The 22,469-nt window shown below is 40.2% G+C and overlaps 1 protein-coding gene across 5 annotated transcripts in view; it reads right to left on the reverse strand.

The window, feature by feature from the left end:
- The window catches only part of RCAN2 (regulator of calcineurin 2), a 246,312-nt gene extending 238,595 nt beyond the window's left edge, over nt 1-7,717 (reverse strand). Inside the window, exons 1-2 of one of the 5 annotated variants that reach the window (XM_019734722.2) lie at nt 7,385-7,707; nt 5,744-5,793 (exon numbers count right to left, since the gene is read on the reverse strand). The gene's annotated coding sequence lies outside the window, so the exon portion shown is untranslated. Of the gene's footprint in view, nt 1-5,743; nt 5,794-6,896; nt 7,212-7,384 lie in introns of those variants that run through there. The other 4 variants (XM_019734718.2, XM_019734719.2, XM_019734723.2 and 1 more) reach the window with 4 other exon arrangements.
- Between the last annotated feature and the right edge of the window lie 14,752 nt (nt 7,718-22,469).

Below are 22,469 nucleotides of genomic sequence, written 5' to 3' on the forward strand. Positions count from 1 at the left end.
TTAAGATCTACTCTCTTAGCAACTTTCAATTATACAATACAGTATTGTTAACTATAGTTACATACTGTACATTAAATCCCCAGGACTTATCTTATAACTGAAAGTTTGTACCTCTTGACTACCTTCATCCATTTTGCCCACTCCCATCCCCCACCTCTGGCAACCACCAATCTGTTCTCTGTATCTATGAGTTGTTTTTCTTTTTTTAGATTCCACATATAAGTGAGATCATGCAATATTTGTCTTTCTCTGACCTATGCTAAGTGTAGCAAAATGCTCTCAAGGTCCATCCACGTTGTCACAAATGGCAGGATTTCCTTCTTTTTTATGGCTGAATAATATTTCATTGTATATGTGTCTGTGTGTGTGTATATATTTCAAGTATTCATTAATAAATTACCCTCTTAGAGCCCAGAAATAAACCCATGCCTATATGGTCATTTAATCTATGACAATGGAAGCAAGAATTTACGGTGGGGTAAAGACAGTCTATTCAATAAATGGTGCTGGGAAACCTGGACAGACACATGCAAAAAAATGAAGCTGGACCACCTCCTTACACCATATACAAGAATAAATTCAAAATGCATTAAAGACTTAAATGTAAGAACTGAAACCATAAAACTCCTAGAAAAAAATATAGGAAGAAACTTTACAGACATTACCTGGAGTAAGATTTTTACCGATATATCCCCTCGGGCAAGGAAGTAAGAGAAAAAACAAACATGTGGGATTACATCAAACTAAAAAGTTTTTTCACAGCAAAGGAAACCATCAATAAAACAAAAAGGGATCCTACTGAATGGGAGAACATATTTGCCAATGATATATCCGATAAGGGGTTAATATCACAAATTTATAAAAAACTCACTCAACTTAATTCCAAAAAAACAAACAACCCAATTAAAAAATGGGCAGAGGACATGAAGAGACATTTTTCTAAAGAGGACATACAGATGGCAAACAGACATATGAAAAAATGCTCAACCTCACTAATCATTAGAGAAATGCAAATAAAAACCACAATGAGATACCACCTCACCCCAGTCAGAATGGCTATCATCAGTAAATCAACAAACAAGTGCTGGCGAGGATGTGGAGAAAAGGGAACCCTCGTGCACTGTTGGTGGGATTACAGATTGGTGCAGTCACGATGGAAAACAGTATGGAGGTATCTCAAAAAACTGAAAATGACCCAGCAAGTCCACTCCTAGGAATCTACCCAGAGAAATCCAAAACTCTAATTCAAAAAAATGTATGCACCCCTATGTTTATTGCAGCACTATACACAATAGCCAAGACATGGAAACAACCAAAATGCCCATCGGTAGACAGCTGGATTAAGAAACTGTGGTACATTTATACAATGGAGTATTACGCAGCCATAAAGAACGAAATCTTACCATTTGCAACAACATGGATGGACCTAGAGAACATTATGCTAAGTGAAATAAGTCAGACAGAGAAAGACAAATCCCATATGATCTCACTTATATATGAAATCTAAAGAAAAGAATAAATGAATGAACTAATCAGAAACAATCTCAGAGACACAGAGGAAAAACTGAGGGTTGCTAGATGAGAGGGGGCGGTGCGGATAAGGGAGAAGATGAGGGGATTAGAAAGCACAATCGGAACCACAAGATTGCCACAGGGATATGAAAGTCAATTTGGAGAATGCAATCAATAATGTTGTAAAGACTTTGTAGGGAATCTGACGGATACTTGTCCCATTAGGGAAACCACCTCAGGGATGATGTAGATGCCTGATCACTACACTGTACACCTGAAGCTGAGCTGAACAATAATGAATGTCAACTACAATTATATATATATATATATAGTTACAAGAAGTGGAGTACAGCATTAGGAATAGAGACAGTGGAAATGTAATGGCTGTGTGCAATGTCAGAGGGGTAGTAGACGGGGGGAAAGGGGTTATCACTGTGTGAGGTGAATAAATGATAAATGTATATTACATTGTTTTGTTCACCTGAAACTAATAAAAAAATAAGGTCCCCTCTTAGATATAAATAAGTTTCAATATTTATATATTATATAAAATATATAAATATAAAAATAGGTAGGTAGGTAGATATTTATCTCCCATCTTCTTTATCCATTTATCCACTGATGAACACTTAAGTTGTTCCATGTCTTGGCTATTGTAAATAATGTGGCTACGAACACGAGAGTACAGATAGCTCTTCAAAACAGTGATTTTGTTTCCTTCAGATAAACACCCAGAAGTGGGATTGCTGGATCATATGGTAATTCTACATTTTAAATTGTTGAGGAATTGCCATGCTGTTTTCCATCATGGCTACACTCCTACCAACAGTGCACAGCATTTTCTTTCCGTCACAGCCTCACCAACACTTATCTCACTTTTTGTTTTGTTTTGTTTTGATAATAGCCTAGTAAGTGTGAGGTGATATATTTCATTGTGGTTTTGATTTGCATTTCCCTAAGGATTAGTGATGTTGAGCACCTTCTCTCTCTCTTTTTTTTTTCAGTTATAGTTGATATTCAACATTATTTTACATTAGTTTCAGATGTGCAGCATAGTGGTTAGACATTTGTACAATTTATTCAGTGTTCCACTCCAAGTAGTCTGGTAATCACCTGGCACTATACATAGTTGTTGCAATGTTATTGACTATATTCTCTACGCTGTATTTACATCCCTGTGACTAATTTATAATTACCAATTTATACTTCTTAATCCCTTCACCTTTTTCACCCAGCCCCCCAAACCCTCCCCTCTGGCAACCATCAACCTGCTGTCTGTATCTATGAGTCTGTTTCTGTTTTGTTTGTTCGTTTATTTTGTTTAGATTCCACATACAAGTGAGATCATATGGAATCTGTCTTTCTCAGTCTAACTTATTTCACTTAGCATAATACCCTCTAGGTCCATCCATGTTGTTGCAAATGCTAAGATTTCATTTTTTTATGGCCGAGTAATATTCCATTATATATATATATCATAACTTCTTTATCCAATCGTCTATCGATGGTCACTTAGGTTGCTTTCATATCCTGGCTGTTGTAAACAGGAGCATCTTTTCATGTACCTGTTGGCCATTTGTACATCTTCTTTGGAAAAATATCTATTCAGCTTCTCTGCCCATTTTTAAAAGCAGATTATTTATTTTTTGTTATTGAATTGTATGGGTTCTTTACATATTTTGTTTATTAACCTTTTATCAGATATATGGTTTGCACATGTTTTTTCCCACTCCATGGACTGCCTTCTCATTTTGTTGATGGTTTTCTTTGCTGTGTAGAAGCTTTTTAATTTGATGTGTAGTCCCATTTGTTTATTTTGCTTTTGTTGGCATTGCTTGGCTGATAAACTTAAAAAAAAAAAAAAAAAAAAAGTCATTGCCAAGATCAATGCCAATGAGATTATCCTCTATATTTTCTTCTAAGAGTTTTATGGTTTCAAGTCTTATGTTGAAGTCTTTAATTCACTTTGAGTTGATTTTTGTGTATGGTGTAAAATAGCGGCTAAGGTTCATTTTTTTGCACATGGCTGTCCAATTTTCCCAGCATCATTTATTAAAGAAACCAGACTTTTCCCACTGTATATTCTTGGCTCCTATGTCATAAATTAATTGACATAGATGCATGGGTTTATTTTTGGGCTCTTTCTTCTGTCCCATTGATCTTTGTATCTCTTTTTAATGCCAATGTCATACTGTTTTGATTACTGTAGCTTCATAACATAGTTTGAAATCAGGAAGTGTGATGCTTCTGGCTTTGTTGTTCTTTCTTAAGACTTCTTTTGGCTGTTCAGAGTCTTCTGGGGTTCCTTACAAATTTTAGGATTGTTTGTTCTAATCCTGTGAAAAATGCCATTGGAATTTTGACAGGGATTGCATTGAATCCATAGATTGCTTTGGGTAGTATGAACATTTTAAATACTAATTCTTCCAATCAATGAGCATGGAATATCTTTCCATTTATTTGTGCATTTGTCAATTTCTTTCATTAATGTTTTACAGTTTTTAGTGCACATGTCTTTAACTTCTTGGTTAAATTTATTCCTAGGTATTTTATTCTTTTTGATGCAATTATAAATGAGATTGGTTTCTTAATTCCTCTTTCTGGTAGTTCACCATTAGTGTATAGAAATGCAACTGGTTTTTGTGTATTGATTTGTATCCAACATTTTATTGAATTCATGTGTTAGTTCTAACAGTTTTTTCTGTGCAATCTTTAGGGTTTTCTGTATGTATTATCATGTCATCAGTAAATAGAGACAGTTTTACTTCTTCCTTTCTGGTTTGAATGCCTTTTAATTTTTTTCTTGCCTAAATGGTCTAGCTAAAATTTCCAATACTATGTTATATAAAGCGGCAAGAGTGGACATCCTTACCTTGCTCCTGATCTTAAAGGAACAATTTTCAGTTGAAATTCCCCATCTTTCTCAAACCTACTCATTCTTATTTCTTCCTAACTCAGTTAAAAGCCTAACCATATTTAGACATCTAGTCTTAACCTTCCACAGCACCACCCACTTGATGACCAGTGCCACTGATTCTCCCTCTTAAATGGCTCTCTCTAGATCTCGCTTCTCTTTCCTTATTCTACCTGGTTCAGGCACAATTATTATTATTATTATTATTATTTTTTTTTTGCCTGACCACTGGAGTGGTCTAAAATCTGACCTCACTGCTCTTTGTAACCCTACCTACCCACTACTTTCATAGCCACTTTTGCAAAACACAAATTAAATCAAAGCATTTCTCCCATAAAGTCTACATGGTTTCTCCTCAACAGGGTATAATCACAACCCAGGTGAACTGGAACCCCCCCACTCCTGTCAAACTCTCCTGCCAATCCCTCACTTCAGAACACCTAGATATTCTTTGAACACGACCTTTCCTTCAACGTGGAATGCGTAGTCCCTTCAGTCCCTTCTGTGGAGAACTCCCAGGGCCTACCGGGATCTAGTCCAAATGAAGTTCTCTCCAGGCTCTTCAAGATTCTCTCCACTCACCTTTCCCTGAGCTCTCACTGAATTTGTTCCTGTATTTCCATCAAACACTCACCATGATGATCATTAACACTTTTTTTCTTATCCTTCTTTTTTGGTAAATTGATTTCTGAACGACAGGGGCCTCTTTCATTTAGTCTCTGGCACAGGGCCTCCACATTACATAGTATATGCTTAACAAACAACTGCTGAATAAACTAAGTGGATAGTACAGAAAATACAGGAAATGAGACCACAGCCACTATCAAAGTTGGTCTCAATAAAGCTAGTTTCTGCAACATACACGACTAACTGCAAACGATTACTCAAGCATTTTTTATTTTGTTCTTTTTTAAAGAGAGTGATGTCTACTTGCAAATGACAAAGCTCTCAAGCTCCCACTTATGCCTATTAAATGTTCATCAATGGTGAGAAAGCCATACTCGCCCCAATTTAGTTGGGTTCTGCACGACCTGCACACACAGGACACTTTGAAAGCTCTTGGCATCTGGAGCTTAAGTTGAGGATACTTTTCCCGACGCAGTGCTATGGACTGGACTCTGGTAAGTAGGTGCTTAATAAATGCAGATTTGCTTTGCCACAGATTTCAAAGCAAAGTGCAGCTCACATTTTAGACTAATTCACCTCAATGACTGATCATACTTAAGATAATAGCTCTAAAGCTAAAGAAAATCAATGAGTAAACTGAAAAGCAGCCAACGGTACATTCCCCTGCTTTGTTCTACAGTCAGTGCTGACCTGCTTCTTGAGCCTTCCAGCTTCTAGGTTTTTCCAGCTCTGCCGTGTCCCTGCAATGGAGGGGGCCGGTTAGCAAGTGTTGCCCTGAGTTTGTGATGCATTTGTCCTGTTTTGAAGTTGATGTAATATGTGTGAAAGTTGAGTTGCATTATTTAACATGCCCTACTTTTCCTAAAGCCTCAGCTCTGTACCATAGGTTAAGCGGGATTCTGGCTGAAGGAAGGGAGAAGTGTGGGCGGTAATGCTCCAGCATCCTTTCATCTCCAGTTGTGGGACTGTATGCTAAAGGGAGCCCAGCAACTTTTGTGGTTGCTAAAACGATACTTTTAAAAAAGCCTTGACTTTTGAATACCCATTGAATACTTCTATCCCAATGTAGGAAATAGTTAAGATTCAAAGCATGCACTCTGCTATACAATTCATTTCGGGATAAGAAAAAGACTGCAGTGCCTTGGAGAATAAATCATTAACTAAAAGTCAAACCGAGACGCCCTGGAAACCAGTGAGACCAGGAGGCAGCAGACGGATCAGGTGGCGGAGATTTGCTTGTTCCCCCTGGTGACTTCTAGAGCAAAGCATCATCCCACAGGCAGGACGCACTGAGAACACTGTGCTCCCTTCTATTTCACTTTTCAAACTTGAAGTTATTTTTAGATGACCCAAGCCCGTTAATCCCAGGCAGGACAATTCCCGCTGCGCCTGAAAGCACCTTCCTCTTCCCCAGCACTTTTCCTTTAAGCACTGGGAAAGGAGTCTCGCCGTTCTTTCCTCTGCTCTCTGCATCCAGTCCACCTCCACTAACCACCAGTCCAAACCTCAGTCCTGGGGACCACAGGCGTCTTTATTATCCTCCACTTACGCACCTGCTGCTGCTACTAAGAAGGCGAAACCTGCAGCCACCAGGAACGGGAAAGGGGTTCCTGGAGACCCGCGCCTCCTATAAGGGAGACCTCTGCCCCCAGAGCTGCCTCGGGGACTGACGACTGGATCCGGAGACCACTCCCCACCCCCGCCGCTGCCCCTTGCCCACTCCTTCACCCAGCCGCGCTTGCCCGCCCCCTGCCACGGTCCCCGGGCACTGCCGGGTCGCCGCACGCAGCTTTGGCAGGACAGGGTGCAGGAGCGAGCGGGCCAGCGCGGTTACATAACCGACCTGCTGGGCGTACGCGATGCGCCGAAAGAGGCAGCGGCGGTGTGGCTCTGGCGGTCCGCGGGGGCCGGCGACTGCGGGCGCGGCGCTGCCGCTCACCTGCCCGCGGGTGCGAGCGCACGTGGGGGCGGGCGCAGTGCCCGCTGGCTCGGGTGTGGGGCGTGCGCTGCGCGCCCCGCCTTCGTGTCTCCGGGTCTCCCGGTCCGTCAGTCCGTGGGTCTCTGCCTCCTGTCTGCTGCTCCCCACAACCTCCGCCGCGGTCACCCGGGACAAAGCGGCTCCGGGGAGGGGCCGAGCCCGGGGCTCTCGCAAGAGCCAGCGGAGATGGGCGCGCCCCCAGCTCCGACTCATCGAGCCAACCTCCAATCAGACCCCAGGAAACCGAAAGCCCCTGTCTGGCCTCCTCTCATCCCCTCCCCTCTGACCGGCGCTCTTCCCGGTCCCCCACGCACTCCGTTACCCGGGCTCCCACTCTGCCCTCAGCTGCTTACCGCCTCCTTTCCACTTGGGGTGCCCAGGAAAGAGTGAAGACCCTCAGCTCAGGAGTCTGTCCGCAAGAGTTCCGGCTTCAGCGGGGAGATGCTCCTCGGGGTTACAGCCGGGGTCGGGGGGCTTCTTGGGGATCGGAGTGGGGAGGGGGCCGATTCAGAAGCGCATGGTGACTGGCCAAGAAGAAATTGGCCGAGAAGCAAAGTGGGTAGCGAGTACTGCCAGAGAGACACTTCTTATGAGCGGACTGAGCCCCCGACTCCCACTAACTGAGGAGTTGTCGGGAAGCCCCTAGAAGGTCCTCATAGGCGTTCGCGCCGGGTAAGCGCTGGCGTCCTCTGGCTGGAGCCCTGTGTCCGCCCCGCCCACGCGGCTGAAGGTGCCCCGCCGGCGTTCACAGTTTTTGCCAGGATTCACAGCCAGCAGACCCGGGAACAGAAGGGCTTCAAGGACTCCTATTGTGTGAGTCTGTGACACAAGGAATGGGAGGCTGGTATCATACAGTAAACGGTTGCATGTGAAACAGAATCTAGAATAGATCTGTTGTTCAACAAACTTAACCCCAGCAGAAGTCTCTGCTTTACAAAAGAAAGCAATTCAGGGCAGAGGAAGCCTGTGGCTTAGCGGGGGCACCTTTACAGGAGGGCTGAAAATATAAAAAATGTGAAAAGATCATAATGGGGAAAATGGGGAAAATGGAAGAAACGCGCGTGTGGGGGGGTGGGGGGGTTGAAGACAAACCTGAGTGAGGAAGTGAAAAACAGATTTGTCAGTTTTGTTTTCTGTCATCGTTCTAATTGCGACCCAAGTAGGCCTTATTCCTTTTCATTTCTACGGCTTTCTGTTTCCTAAAACGATATTAAAATGGGATTGAAGCAATCTATAAGTTTCACAATTATTCTTCACTCACCCAGACGCTGCATTGTTTTTTTCCCCAGGTTGATACACAAATGCATCCTTTAAAAAAAAGAAAACAATCCGAACAAAAAAGTAGACCTTGGCTCTTCTGTCTGATTAATCTGCACTAACAAATAAAGACAGAATTTCAGAGTTGAATATGAACTTAGCCTCCTACTCTCTCAAACGTCTTCTGAATGCGTAAATCCATAAGTAGTCGCTGATTTAGATGAATTACAGTAGTCTCTCCTTATCCACAGTTTCGCTTTCCACCATTTCAGTTACTGTTGGTCAACCACTGTTTCAAAATATTACGTGGAAAATTCCAGAAATAAACAATTCATAAGTTTTAAATTGTGCATCATTCTGAGCAGCTGGATGAAATCTCTTGCTAGCGGGCTCCGCCCTTCCCAGGATGTGACTCTTCCCTTTGTCCAGTGTATCCACACTGAATATGCTACCTGTTGAGGAGGCACGTGGTAACCATCTAAGTCATCAGATTGGTTGTTGTGCTTGTGCTCAAGTAACCTTTATTTTACTTAATAATGGCTCCAAAGTGAAAGAGTAGTTATGCTGGCAATTCAGAAATGCCAAACAGAAGATGTAAAGTGCTTTATGAAAGTGAAAAGGAAAAAAAAATCTTATGCTGAGGCTGATAAGATCAACTGTAAGAACGAATCTTCTATCCATGAAATTACCTAATTTAGAAATTAAAATCTACCATAGATATGTAAGTATGTAGAGGGAAAAAAGATAGTGTATAGGGGTAGACGGGTGGCTCAGTTGGTTAGAGCGCGAGCTCTGGGCAACGGGGCTGCCAGTTCAATTTCCACATGGGTCAGCGAGCTGCGCCCTTCGCAACTAGATAGAAGTCAATGAGCTGCTGCTCAGCTCCTGGGTGGCCAGATGGCTCAGTTGGTTGGAGCACAGGCTCTCAACCACAAGGTTGCCAGTTCGACTCCCACAAGGGATGGTGGGCTGCGCCCCCTGCAACAAACAATGGCAACTGGACCTGAAGCTGAGCTGCGCCCTCCACAACTAAGATTGAAAGGACAACAACTTGACTTAGAAAAGTCCTGGAAGTACACACTGTTCCCCAGTAAAGTCCTGTTCCCCTTCCCCAATAAAAAATAATAATAATAACAATAATAATAATAAAAAGATAGTGTATATACAATTTGGTACTATCCATGGTTTCAGGCATCCACTGGGGGGAGGTCTTGGAATGTATCCCCTGCAGATAAGGGGTGGACTACTGTACTTTTTTGATAGGTTTTATTTGAAAGGGCATCCTTATATTGAGCCCAAACTTGCCTTCCTAGGATTTTCGCTCGTTGGTTCTGGTTTACTTTTTGAAGCCATGGAGGTGGAGTCCAATTCCTTTTCCAATTGACTGTCTTTCAAATATATGAAGAGATCCATTATGTCTCAGTCACTCCAAGGCCCACTTTCTGAGTAAAATATCCTCAATCCTTTACACAAAATCTCCCTTACAGTATTTCTAGAATCTTCACCAACCTGAAGACTTTCATCTTAATAGGATCTATTTGTTAACTACATGTTTACAAATACAATTTTCTGGATAGAGAAGTAAGATTTTATTGCAGAAATTTTGAAAAGTTAGAAAAACAAGATATAATGTGAGGATTAATCAAAGCAATACATGTAAAGCTCTTGGCATAATACCTGGCCCACAATAACACTCAATATATGTTAGGTGTTACAAAAAAAAGTGAACATGGTCATTTTCCTGACTCAGATACCAGTATTATTTTTTTATAGACTATTTTTTAGAGTTTAAGATCCACTGCAAAATTGAATGGAAGATACAGATATTTCCCATATGCCCTCTGCCCCCACATTTATTTAGCCCCCCCCCCCATTGTCAACATCCTCACCAGAATGGTACATTTCTTACAATCAAATTTACATTGACACATCGTATCAATCAAAGTCTGTATTTTACATTAGGCTTATTTGCCATATACATTACTTCTTCGGTGAGGTGTCTTTTCAGATGTTTTGCCCTTTTTTTCTTGGGTTGTTCATTTTTCTTAATGTTCTTATTGTTTTCTTGTTATTCTTTTAAGGGTTCTTTTAGATTTTGAATAACAGTCCTTCATCAGATATGTATTTTGCAAATAATTTCTCCAACTTGTGGCTTCTCATTCTCTTGACAATGTCTTTCACAAAGCAGGTTTTAATGTTATGAAGTCCAGCTTATCAGTGACTCATTTCATGGATCATGCCATTGGTGTTTTAATCTAAAAAGTTATCATCATACTCAAAATCATCTAGATTTTCTCCTTTATTATCTTCTAGGAGTTTTATAGTTTTGCATTTTACATTTAGGTCTACATCCATTTTGAGTTAATTTTTGTGAAGTGTGTAAAGTCTGTGTCTAAATTCTTTTTTTTTTTTTTTTTTTTGCATGTGGATGTCCAATTGTTCAGTATAATTTGTTGAAAAGACTATCATTGTATTGCCTTTGTTTCTTTGTCAAAGATCAGTTGGCTATATTTATGTGGGTCTATTTCTGGGCTTTCTATTCTGTTCCATTGATCTATTTATCTATTTTTTTCACCAATACCACATTGTCTTGGTTACTGTAACTTTTTGGTAAGTCTTGAAATCGCATTGTGTCAGTCTTCTGATTTTGTGCTTGTCCTTTAGTATTGTGTTGGCTCTTCTGGGTCTTTTGCTTCTTCTTGTAAACGTCAGAATCAGTTTGTACATATCCCCAAAATAACTTGCAGGCATTTTGACAGAAATTGCATTGAATCTATAGATCAAGGTGGCAAGAATTGTCATCTTAATCATATTCAGCCTTCTTATTCATGAACATGGAATATTTCTTCATTTATCTAATCTTTCCTTGATTTCTTTTATCAGCGTTTTGCAGTTTTCCTTATATAAATTACATATATATATATTTTGTTAGATTTCTGCCTAGGTATATCATTTTGGGTGGCTTTGAACAATTTTAATTGAGTTGTTTGTCTTTTTGTTTGTGTGTGTGTGTGTGTGTGTAGAGTTGTAAGAGTCCATTATATATTCTGAATATATGTTATCAGATATATGATTTGCAAATATCTTCGCCCATTCTGTGAGTTGTCGTTTCTCTTTCTTGATAATGTCCTCACTATTAAGTACAAAAGTTTTTAATTTTGATGGAGTCAAATTTATCTATTTATTGTTGTTGCTTATGCTTTTAGTGTGAACAATAACATTATTTTTATGGCTATGTAATATTCCTGATAGCTATACATTTTTTCTCTTTTTTCTTGAAACAATTTAAAACTTACAGAAAATTTGCAAGAATAACACAAAGAACTTTTATATACCCTTTGCCAGAACCCTTTTTTATAAAAGGATCCCAGACAGGATTTTGCCTTTCAGCCAGTTGTCATGTTTCTTTAACCTCCTTCAATCTGAAACAATGACCTTGACAGTTTTGAGATTATGAGCCAGTCATTTTGTGGAATGGGTTTGTCTGACGTTTCTGCATAATTACACTGAGGTTACACGTTGTAGGCCAGAATATCATAAAAATGATGCTGTGTGGCATATGGTTTTTATTTGTCACAATGTTTTTCCACTTTTATCACTTCTTTTATATTAATTAGCTCGCATTCCACGGCAAGAAAGAGTTTTTGTTCCCACTTACTCATTTAGTAATATGAACGTGTACTCACAGATTCCTAGTTTATTCAGCGGGTCATAATTTATTGTCATAGTTATTTTAATGCTCATCACCCCAGGTTTGGTCAGTGAGAGCCCCTTCAAGCTGGTTTTTGTGTCCATTGACACGTCCTCATAATTGAATGTTTTCTTACTGTCTGGTACAAAATATTCCAGACTCAACTTATTCATTCTCAGCCCAACCCTTGGAATCAGCCACTTCTCCAAGAAGTTCTGGTTTGTTTTTGGTGTTTTTTTTGTTGGTGGTGGAGAATGGTAATTAGAAGCCAAGAGCTGGGTGCTACGTGTGAGTTGTTGCTGTTTGGGTGCTACTATCCAAGGCCCTCTCGGTAAAAGGGCTGGGAAATATACACATGTATATTTGTATATACGAGTATACCCTTATTCAAATCATTGATAAAATTTAAATGAGGTTAGAGCCTGGGGACCACCACTTCAGACTTTCATTAATGTCAGGAATTGTCCAGGGCAGTTGGGGGCTATGCTCACTTTGGGTGAATCAGAATCTCTACGGGATTTCCCGCAATACGCACTGCCCCTATGACCCTGATATGCCACCCCTCCCCCAGGAGACCCATCCTTCTTCTCCTTCACCTTTTCTTGCTGAGTTGAGTCTCATTTCTCTTATAACTGAACGTTATTAATATAAGAACATCATATCTCTTAGGTCTATGGGGGAAAATAGATTGAGAATTACCACTCTTGATTAAATCAGAACTCTATTTATAGAATATTCAAAGTAACAGAAAATAATTAAAAAGCATGTATTTGTCTATACGGCAAACGTTCATTTATTCATTTAACAAATGTCTGTTGAGTTTCCACCCTACTGCTGTTGGTGCTAGAGATACAATAATGAATAAGACAGTCTTTGTTCCCATGCGGCTTATACTCTTGAGTGAAATGTTTTCCTCATAGATTTGCCTGATTCATTCTTGGCTTAGAGGAAAATTTAATTCATTAAGGGAAAATTTTATTAAAACTCATTTGTGACCCTAAAAGAACTTCAGATTTCCCAAAGATATATACTCAGATTTTTTTTTTCTTTTTTTCAAAGAGAGGACTTCAGACTCTTTGCTTCCTTATTGGAAGACATTCTAGGGGTTTGAATTTGTGAAACAATTTGAAGATTACTTACCACTACCAATAGAAACCAAAACAACAATATTAAATATGTTTTGAAGTCATTACTAAGTGCCAATCACTTTTCTCTGGAGTTCATATATATAAATTAATGTACCCTTAAAACATCCAATGAAACAGGTACAGCTATTTTTTTTTTTACTTAAAAAAAAAACTGTCAATTACAGTTGACATTTAATATTATATTAGTTTAAAATGTACAGCATAGTGGTTAGACATTTATATAACTTACGAAGTGATCCCCAAGATAAGTCTAGTACCCACCTGGCACTACATATAGTTATTATTATATTGTTGACTATATTCCCAGTGCTGTACTTTACATCCCTGTGACCAGTTTGTAACTGTCAATTTGTATTTCAGGTGGAGAGCAAGGAACAGAGTGAGTGATTCTACGGCAAAGTTGTTGGTTGCTCTCAGCTACTCTAGAGATTTTCCTTGTGGGAGTGGGGAACAACACACATACTCCCTAAAAAATAAAATAAAATCAAGATGACTGAGTGTATTTCTAATAGCTAAAGGAATCTCTGGTGTCAATGTCTTCCAGCCAAAGACCACCGAGAACACACCAGTTAAACAAGTTGGGTTTATTGCTCATTGCAGTGAGGGAGAGCTGTGTGCACGGACACATGGGCCATGGCAGTAAGAAGATTTTCGAAAGAACACCTCTTAGGGCTTGGACTAGTTTTAAGTGATTGGGGGAGGGTTCAAGGAAGGAGTACTTTGCTCTAGATTGGATGCTGTTAGGATGCAGGAGTAATTCTTTACTTGGGTATATTAATAAATCTTATCTACAAGGCAGGAGGAATGAAGCAAAGCTACAGCTATAATTGGAAGAGGGGAAAAAAGCAGCAGTCATTCATATTAGCCAGGCTGGGAGAACGTGTGAATATGTTCACATTTTGCCTCTGTTTAGAAAGGATTGCAGATCGTCCTTTTGTCTTGTTTCATCATGGTCCTAGGATGTTTTGTGAAACAGTTTATATTCCACAGGAGGATACCAGCACCGAGCTGCTCACGCCTATCATGGCAGATCACAGCTGTCAGGGCCACTTTTCTCTTCCTCACTACTGAGTTATTGTCACTGTGATAGATAAATCCTCCCTCACCTTGGCAACCTCACATAGTAACCAGCCCATCAACAATTTCTAATAATAATCAGCAAAACCTAGTACCTAATAATGTCCACCACCTTTTCCACAAGTGAAAAATAAGCAAAAGTAGTACGAGTACTTTCAAAGGGCTCTTTTAAAGAAAAACGAGTAAGTGTAAAGCTCCCAAGACAACCAGAGAAAAGTAAAATATGTGACTGTGTGATGGGCATTGAAAAAAAGGCAAGTTCTGTAAATACTAGAGAGGTCTGGGAAGATGTGACAGAGGGTGAGACTTGGGCTAGGCTTCAAACATGAATTGCATTTGGAGAGGAAAAGAAGTAGGTGGTGGACCTTTCAAGCGAGAAGAACCACACTTACACCGAAGAGGATGAGTATGGCAGACAGGAAGGGCGGCAGCCAAGGCAAGATCCACCCTTAGGGCTGACCAAGCATGGAGATGGGGGAATAGATGGGGCCGGAGAGAGAAGGAGATTGGCTGTAGCGCTGCACCAAATCCAGTCCAAAACACTCATTGTGGTCCCACAATAACACCACAGCAGACAAAAATAACTATCCAGGTACATTATTACCAAGAAGAAGTCTCACATAGAGAAGCTAGGGCTTATCTTGACAACCAAAAAGCTTGGAAGAAATAGAATTCAGGATAAGACAGAGACCCCATTACGAGAATCCTAAGGTGGGTACTGGTTCCTGGAAGCTAAGAGGCTCAGGAGTCTCTAAGGCCAGCTTGACAGTGGATTGTATCGATGAGGCTGGAACTCCTTCCAACATTCCTCTCATCTAAAGTTTGCATCATTTCTAGAGACCAGGATGAGCCTGAATTGCAGGCAAGGGTCAAGAGCTCCAGGTACGAGAAGTGGAGGGCTGGAAACACCGGGACCCAAACAGGTCTGAAGTATTAATATCAACTGCACTATTGACGAGCTGGATGTCCTTGAATAAATAAATCACTTTACTCCTTAAAACTTCTGCAAATTCAGGATCATGGTAACCATAGTATACATTGTTCTGAAAATTAAACACCATAATGGTTATGAAGCATTTGACCCAGGATCTGGCCTCAGTAAATTTTAGCCATCATTCCTCTCTCATCGTTATCGTTTGCTTCATCGTCAGCTGCATTAACATCCTCAAAAAGAGAAGAATGCTCTAAGGGAGAGGTCAGCAAATTATGCAACCACCCCCCGCAGGCTAAATCCTCTCCCACATGATTTTGCAAATAAAGTTTTATTGGAACACAGCCACACTCATTCATTTATGTATTGTCTATGGCTTCTTTCCCTACAACAGCAGTTAAGTAGTTCCAATAGACACCTCAAGACCCACAGCCATGAAAATACTCGCTATCTGGACCATTACAGAAAATGTTTGCTGACTTCTGCTCTAAGGCAAGAAAAGTCAAATGACCACGCCTATGCTGGAAGCTATGAAGACTCCCTTGTGAACAAAGCACAGGGTAGGAAGTAGCATGAAAAAGGTGAACAGGTGAGTTGAAGTGTACACATTTGGAAAAGAATAGCCTTAAAAGTCAAGAATTTTTAAACGTGCCATATTCCAAGCATCTGAAATCAGTGAAACCAACTGTCTCTAGAACCAGCTACATAATTTGGAGGGTCCAGGGCAAAATAAAAATACAGGGCCCCTTGTTCAAAATATATTAAGATTTTCAAGATGATGACAGCAGAGCGTTAAACCAAGCTCCGGAACTTGTGCACAGGCTGTACAGCTCTGTCTCTCTCTCTCTCACATAAGAATGCTCACAGTCGTGCACACACACACACACACACACACACACACTCCTACACTCACAAAACTATTCTACAAATGAAGAGCAACTTAAAGGCAGGCAATTGCAAACTTAGACTTGGATTTGCTGTCTCTCTACCTGCCTACCACAGCATGTTCTCCTATAAATGATTTCTCTACGCCCACAGTAAGAGCAGTTTTCATCTGACTCTCCCTCTTCATTTTAGCATGATACATCCATATTATCACTCAGATGGCAGGAAAAATAAGCTGTCTGCCTCTGATTTCCCTTTTTTTTTTCCGTTTGTTACAGCATGCCATGCCCAAAATAGTCTAGTCTGCTTTCACAGTGGCCTAGGTTCACCATGCCTGGATAAAAGCCACTTTGATATGTTAGATCTTACTTGGTTCTGGAGTGTGTAAGTTGTACAGTTCAAATGTTGGGAGAATGACATGTACAAGAACAGCCACGAGGGCAGAGCTGATCTGTGTTTCCTTCTCTGAAGGAAGAATGTACAAGGGCCTGCAATATGGGAATTGTCTATTAAACTAAAACTCATGAATTACTTGGTTTGTCCAAAAGTGGAAAAATAATCACAAAAACAAAAACAACAAGACGGATGGGTTGTATTTTATTTTCAATGTTCTTTTGACAGTCCACGGAGAGGAAAATGTGTATGTAAATAAGTGTTTTGTGGTCCATAGTGGGGAAACTATTCATAGATTAATAAATATGATATTTACAAGCCTTTCAATGTTACTGTACTTTTTTTTTTAAGTCTGTAAATAAAAGCAAGATGCTTTTGGGTATCAGGAGTATGAGTGCAGATGCCAATAGGCCTACTCCTGGTGTGATCACAGATCTACAAGAAGAGTAGGTCCCCCCACAGGGGTTTGGATGACTGAGTACCCTCAAGAATGCCTGTGACTGGTCTGGGTTGATTTTCCAGAGGAGAAGCACCAGTCTATTAGGGCCATCCAAATTTGCCAGGTATGAGCAAATTCTTGCTGTATTCTGAGACAATGATTCTCAGAGTTGTCTGGTACCAGCAGCATTGGTATCAACCCAGGAAATCATTAAAAATGCAAATTCTCAGGCCCACCCCAGATCTATTAACTCAGAAACTTGGGCTGGGACCCAGAATCCTGTGTTTTAACAAGACTTCCAGGGGATTCTGACGCTGCAAAGGCTCAAGACCACTATTCTAAGCACTTTACCTACATCAGCACATTTCATTTTCACAACAACATGCTAAGGTAGGTGCTAAGATTGCCTCCATTTCACAGATGAGAAAACTGAGGCACAGAAAGTTTAAGCAACTTGACAGAGGTACTAAGCTGCTAAATAGTGGAGCTGGGCTTTGACTCCAGGCAGTCTGGCTTAAGAACATGGATATTATCTCAGCTACGTAACATATGTCGGCTGTGTTACAAACTTGAGCTATGCTACCTTTCAAATCATTGCTTCTGTGAAGCCTTTTGTGACTCCAATCTCCCAAATCTCACTAGACAGTATCAATAGCTTCCATGTCACTTTCTTATGATGCTTGTGTTTTTCCTGATATTCTATCACTGGTACTCAATACCTATATTGCAGTGAGCAAACTTTGGTATATGATGAAAAAATGAATAATTTAATGCATCGATCAGTGTCTTGACTCCAAAGTAATTTTACTAGAATTTTCCAGGGAGCTTAAAAAAAAACAAAAATTGCTTCTAGAGTCCTATCCTTTACCTACTTAATCTGAATCTCCAGGAGTATTGCCTCCAAAAACAAGAATCAGGTTTAAGAAGAAGTTGTACCCAACAAACTGATTCTGATAAGACCAAATTGAGGGTACAAATGGGGAAATGGGGGCTCCCTTGACCCTTAAAATCCTACCTTATGGGAGTTGCTAACCCTGTAGCCAACGCTTTCTGGAAGAAAACCTGAACACACTTCAAATTTAGGCACATTATATGATATTCCTTGAATAAGATCAGTATAAGAAACATTTGCAGTTGGTACCACCGAGCTGTTCATGGGAAGTTTTTTTACCCCTGGAACAGGCAGTCCTTGGCATATATATAAATGGGTCATATTCCAAAAATGTATTTGTAAGTTGAGTTGTTTGGAACTCAGAAAACACATTCCCACGGAAGTAATATTAGAAAAGAGGGTTCCATTCCTCTGCCAAAACACAAAACCTGATTTAGAACACTCTGTCTCTGAAATAGCAGTTCAGATGGGCTATATGGATATCCATGGGAAATGTGACTGGGAGTCACCAGCTTTGAGCTGGGAATTATGAGAGTGTGACTTCTGGGTAACACTGGGCTGTGACAGTGTCATGGAGATGACTTGGTTCTCCTCCCTCCCTCGTACACACACACACACACACACACACACACACACACACACACACACACACCCCTGGTGGCTGCTGGTCACATGATAGAAAGACGAAATTATCATTCAAGGAATACTACTTGGAATGCTGTGAAACCTTTACTCCCTTTACCTGTGCAGCCAGGAGCTGCCCAGACCTTAGCTCAGCGTTCACCAGATCAGGTACGGACAATCAGCAGTGCTTGCACACTTACCTCTGATCACCTCTTTCCTGGGTTTTGGAAATATTACAAGTGGTAATACAAAAGTGGTAAAACAACCTGTATTTCCAACTTCAAGGCAACTTCAACCACCTTCCCTTGTATACCTAGAATAATGTTTTGGGGACAAATTTGGGATAAGAGCCACAAACAAAATTGCTGCTAAGAAGTGGAAAAGAGAATTAAATTTCCAGTTTTTCTTGTCCATGAAGGAATAGTGGTGTGACATCAAGCTAGGTTCTCTGGGCCTCAGTTTTCTCATTTATAAAATGTTAGGAAACGGCAGTGGTTTATAAAATCTATCAGTTCTTTCTAAATCTAATATTCTGGAATGCAGTAAAAATAGTTCTCTCTACTTCCTTGTGAAAAGATTTTCAGTCTCCCAACTGTTCTCCTACCTTTTCCATACTTGGCAGTGAAATACTGAAAACTCATCTCATCTCAGGCCCAATGATGCACCAAGCAGAAACAAGGCTGATGAGTTACACTTTTGTTTCATACTTATTAAATTAAATAAGAATTTCATTCTTATTTAGTTCTTACTTGCCCACAGCCAAACTTCATTTGGGCAATAGTTCACTGAGCTTAAGCCATGTATTTGGTGAGGCATTAAGACATTTCTTGGCACACAGGAAATTAAGGCTCAAAGTGGGAAAATCATAATAATGATGATAATAACAAATTATCAGAATTTTGACAAGGAAGGCAAAAAGAGGAAAAGAATAAAATAATTGAAGGGAATTTAAAGTTATTTCACACAAAAAACCTTTAAAAGGAATCAACACACTTAATCTTAACGTACATCATCATCGACTTGAATATAACTCAGAATAAAATATATTGTTTCTTTTATAAAAGCCCCTTCTCCCAACAGTAATATTATCTAGAGGGGGGAAAAGTGAGGAAATGTGGTTATTGATAACCAGTATGGTTTGGGATTGGTGATATCTGATAGACTTTAAGCCCAGGTACTCCATTTCAGACGTTAGGAGAGTGTGTCCCCGTCTTCTGGGGATGTACCCGGAGTCGGCATTAGAAACCTCAGGGGATCCAGTTAGCTTCCACTGCCATGTATCTTCAATGAGATTCAGTTCTCTGACCAGAATAAGAACAGAAACTTTTGTGTTCACTCCCTTACGGGTGGGGGAGAAGCCAAATTAAAACAAACAAAACAAAAGGCAAAATTATCCCAATACACAACAAAAATTTCCGAAACCCCAACGTCTTCCTAGCCAGCTGTTTAAGAATACTGGGGAATTGTTTGGGGTAAAGCAAAAAGGAAGTCTGGTTCTAGAAATTGGAACTTCAGGTCTCAGAACCAATGACTTCATCTAACTAGTAATGTTTTATAGGCCTTCTACGTACTGTGTGTCTACTTACTTCGACTTCCTGAGTGTTTTTTATCCATTTTTTAACACAACCCTTCAAACAACCTAGTAAAGTATGTGTTGTTTCCACTTTGTTTAGAAAGCACTTACAGTCCCATTCATAGAAGAAAAAAATCAGGAAAGGATGGGCAGATGGTCCAGAAAAATGACAGGACTGTGTGTATCCCAAGCCCAGTCATACGCACAGCCCAGTGTACCTGTAAGAGACTAAGATTTTAATCCTTGCCCCACCACATCCTGTGATTTGGAGGAAGTTACTCAGTGTTCCTCTTTCTTAAAATGGGAATAATTGTAATGCCTACATTTCAGGCTTGTTATAGGTTTCCAATGAGACCCTATACATAACAGACTTAGAACAGCACATCTGCCAGGCCATAATATGCAGTGACTGTCAAATAGTTCCTTTGCCTGGCCCAGCAACTCCCGGTGTTCTCACAGACCAGAAGCCTGCTCGCATCTGGGCAGATTGCAAGGATCACATACAGCTCAAGCGCAAAATCAGGAGCCTGAAAACAATTCATTCTTATTCCCTAAGAATAAGCCTTGATTCAAAAATAGGATCCCTGGACCAGTAGCATCGGCATTACCTGGAAGCTTATTAGAAATGCAAAGGGTCAGGACCCATCCCAGACCTCCTGAATCAGACTGTGTATTTTAACAAGATGGCTGGATGATTTGCATGCACATTGACTTGGAGAAGCTCTACTCCCAGGTACACACAGACGAGCAATTCTCTTCAGTCTTCTGAGAGTGCATGCCACAGGCTCCTCAGCCTTCTTATTTCAGGAGAAAGGGAGAACGTGCAGTGGATACAAATGTGGCAGACTGCTGGACCTCACTCTGCCTTCCCCATTTGGTCTCATTAGTTCAGAACGGCCTTCATCTTATAATCTACCTGTTGAGAACCATTATTCCCGACTCTTCCTATTCAAAAAGGGAATTCATCACTTCCACCTTCGTTTTCCCATTGAAGATCACACCAATCCTGTTCGATTTCTTTGATTGTAATCTACAGTAAGAAACATATTTTACAGACACACCTGAACAACACACACACACACACACACACACACACACACACACACAATCTGCATACTGCTGAAAGGAAAGTTTCATGAAAGAATACTTTCATTTACTCTGGGCAATAGACTCAGATATTTTTCAACATTACTCTGTTCTATTTCATATGTTAGCACACCATATGGGTTATAACTGACAATTTGTAAAACCCTATATGTAGCTATTTCTTTTAGAGGAACTACCACACTAGATTAATGATTTAGTTTCATGTTTATCACCTCTTCTGGATGGAGAGGACATGATCTGAGACTGGCACCTATAGGGAGTCAACATTGTTTGTTAAATAATGAATAGGTGAGTGAGCTTATTACTGTAGGCTTGTTTTCACACACTGCCACTATTCCTGGTCCCACTGCCTTAATTAATAGAAAAAAAATATGAGGGCCTTATTGTGTAATAATTTATCAACCACTAGCCATAGCTATAAACCTATACAATGAATTTCTATGCTCTCAACAGGAATTTTCGAATGATAAATGGTTCTACAGACTTTTGGGTTGAATAATAAGAGGAAAAATTGTGAGTTTAAAGAGGAATACTTTGGTTTTGCATATTTTTGGATTTTTTGTTTCTGCTGCTCACGCTTATATCTTAGTCTTTCCCTTGTAAATTAAATGGAGCTCCAGTCGCTGTCCCTGAGACACATTTAGAATGTCCTATGTCAGAAAGACGCCAGCCTGCCACTTGAACTTCTCCATGGTACTGTGCCAGTTCATCTCCATTTTTTTCTTTCAATGCCTCTGCTCTTCCAGCATGAGATCCCTTGGGAAGAGGTTTATGATGAGGGAAAATGATGACCAAACTCATTCATTTATCATTTATATCCCGGGCTCGGACATGACACTCTAGTACATAAGACAGGAAGGGGATTTTGAGACCAGGTGTCAGGACCTTCACCTCTGCTCCTGCAAGTCATACGACCCCTGTATGCTGCCCCTTCATTCATAAGAAATGGCTGGAAAACTTGAAGACCAGGAAAAGAAGTCTGGAAGGAATAGCAACGTTGTCTTACCTTTCACTATAGCACAATGATAAAACAAGTCACCTAATAATCCTTTCACATTTTTGCAGCGTATTCTCAAACATTGCGTTTATATATAACATTTAAGAGTTTGACTGTCTGGGTTTTAATCATGGTTCTTAGCAGGTAAATGACATGAACGTCCTCTGCCTCAGTTTCCTATCCAAATGGAGATAACAATAGTGTTTACCTCATAGCGCATATGTGAGGAAAAAATGAGGTAGCACATATAAACCACTTAGAATTGTGCCTAGTACATAGTAAAAGTTTAGTCAATTCTGACTATTTTTAAGATTATCATACACAGAACCTGTATATACATGTATTATTTCTTTTCTACCACATTTAAATACCAAAAGTAATGAAAAATCTTAAAATTAAGTGGCTACACATACTAGGTGCAATG

This window comes from Rhinolophus sinicus, linkage group LG05 (assembly GCF_036562045.2).
Source record: "Rhinolophus sinicus isolate RSC01 linkage group LG05, ASM3656204v1, whole genome shotgun sequence".
Classification (NCBI taxonomy): Eukaryota; Metazoa; Chordata; class Mammalia; order Chiroptera; family Rhinolophidae; genus Rhinolophus; species Rhinolophus sinicus.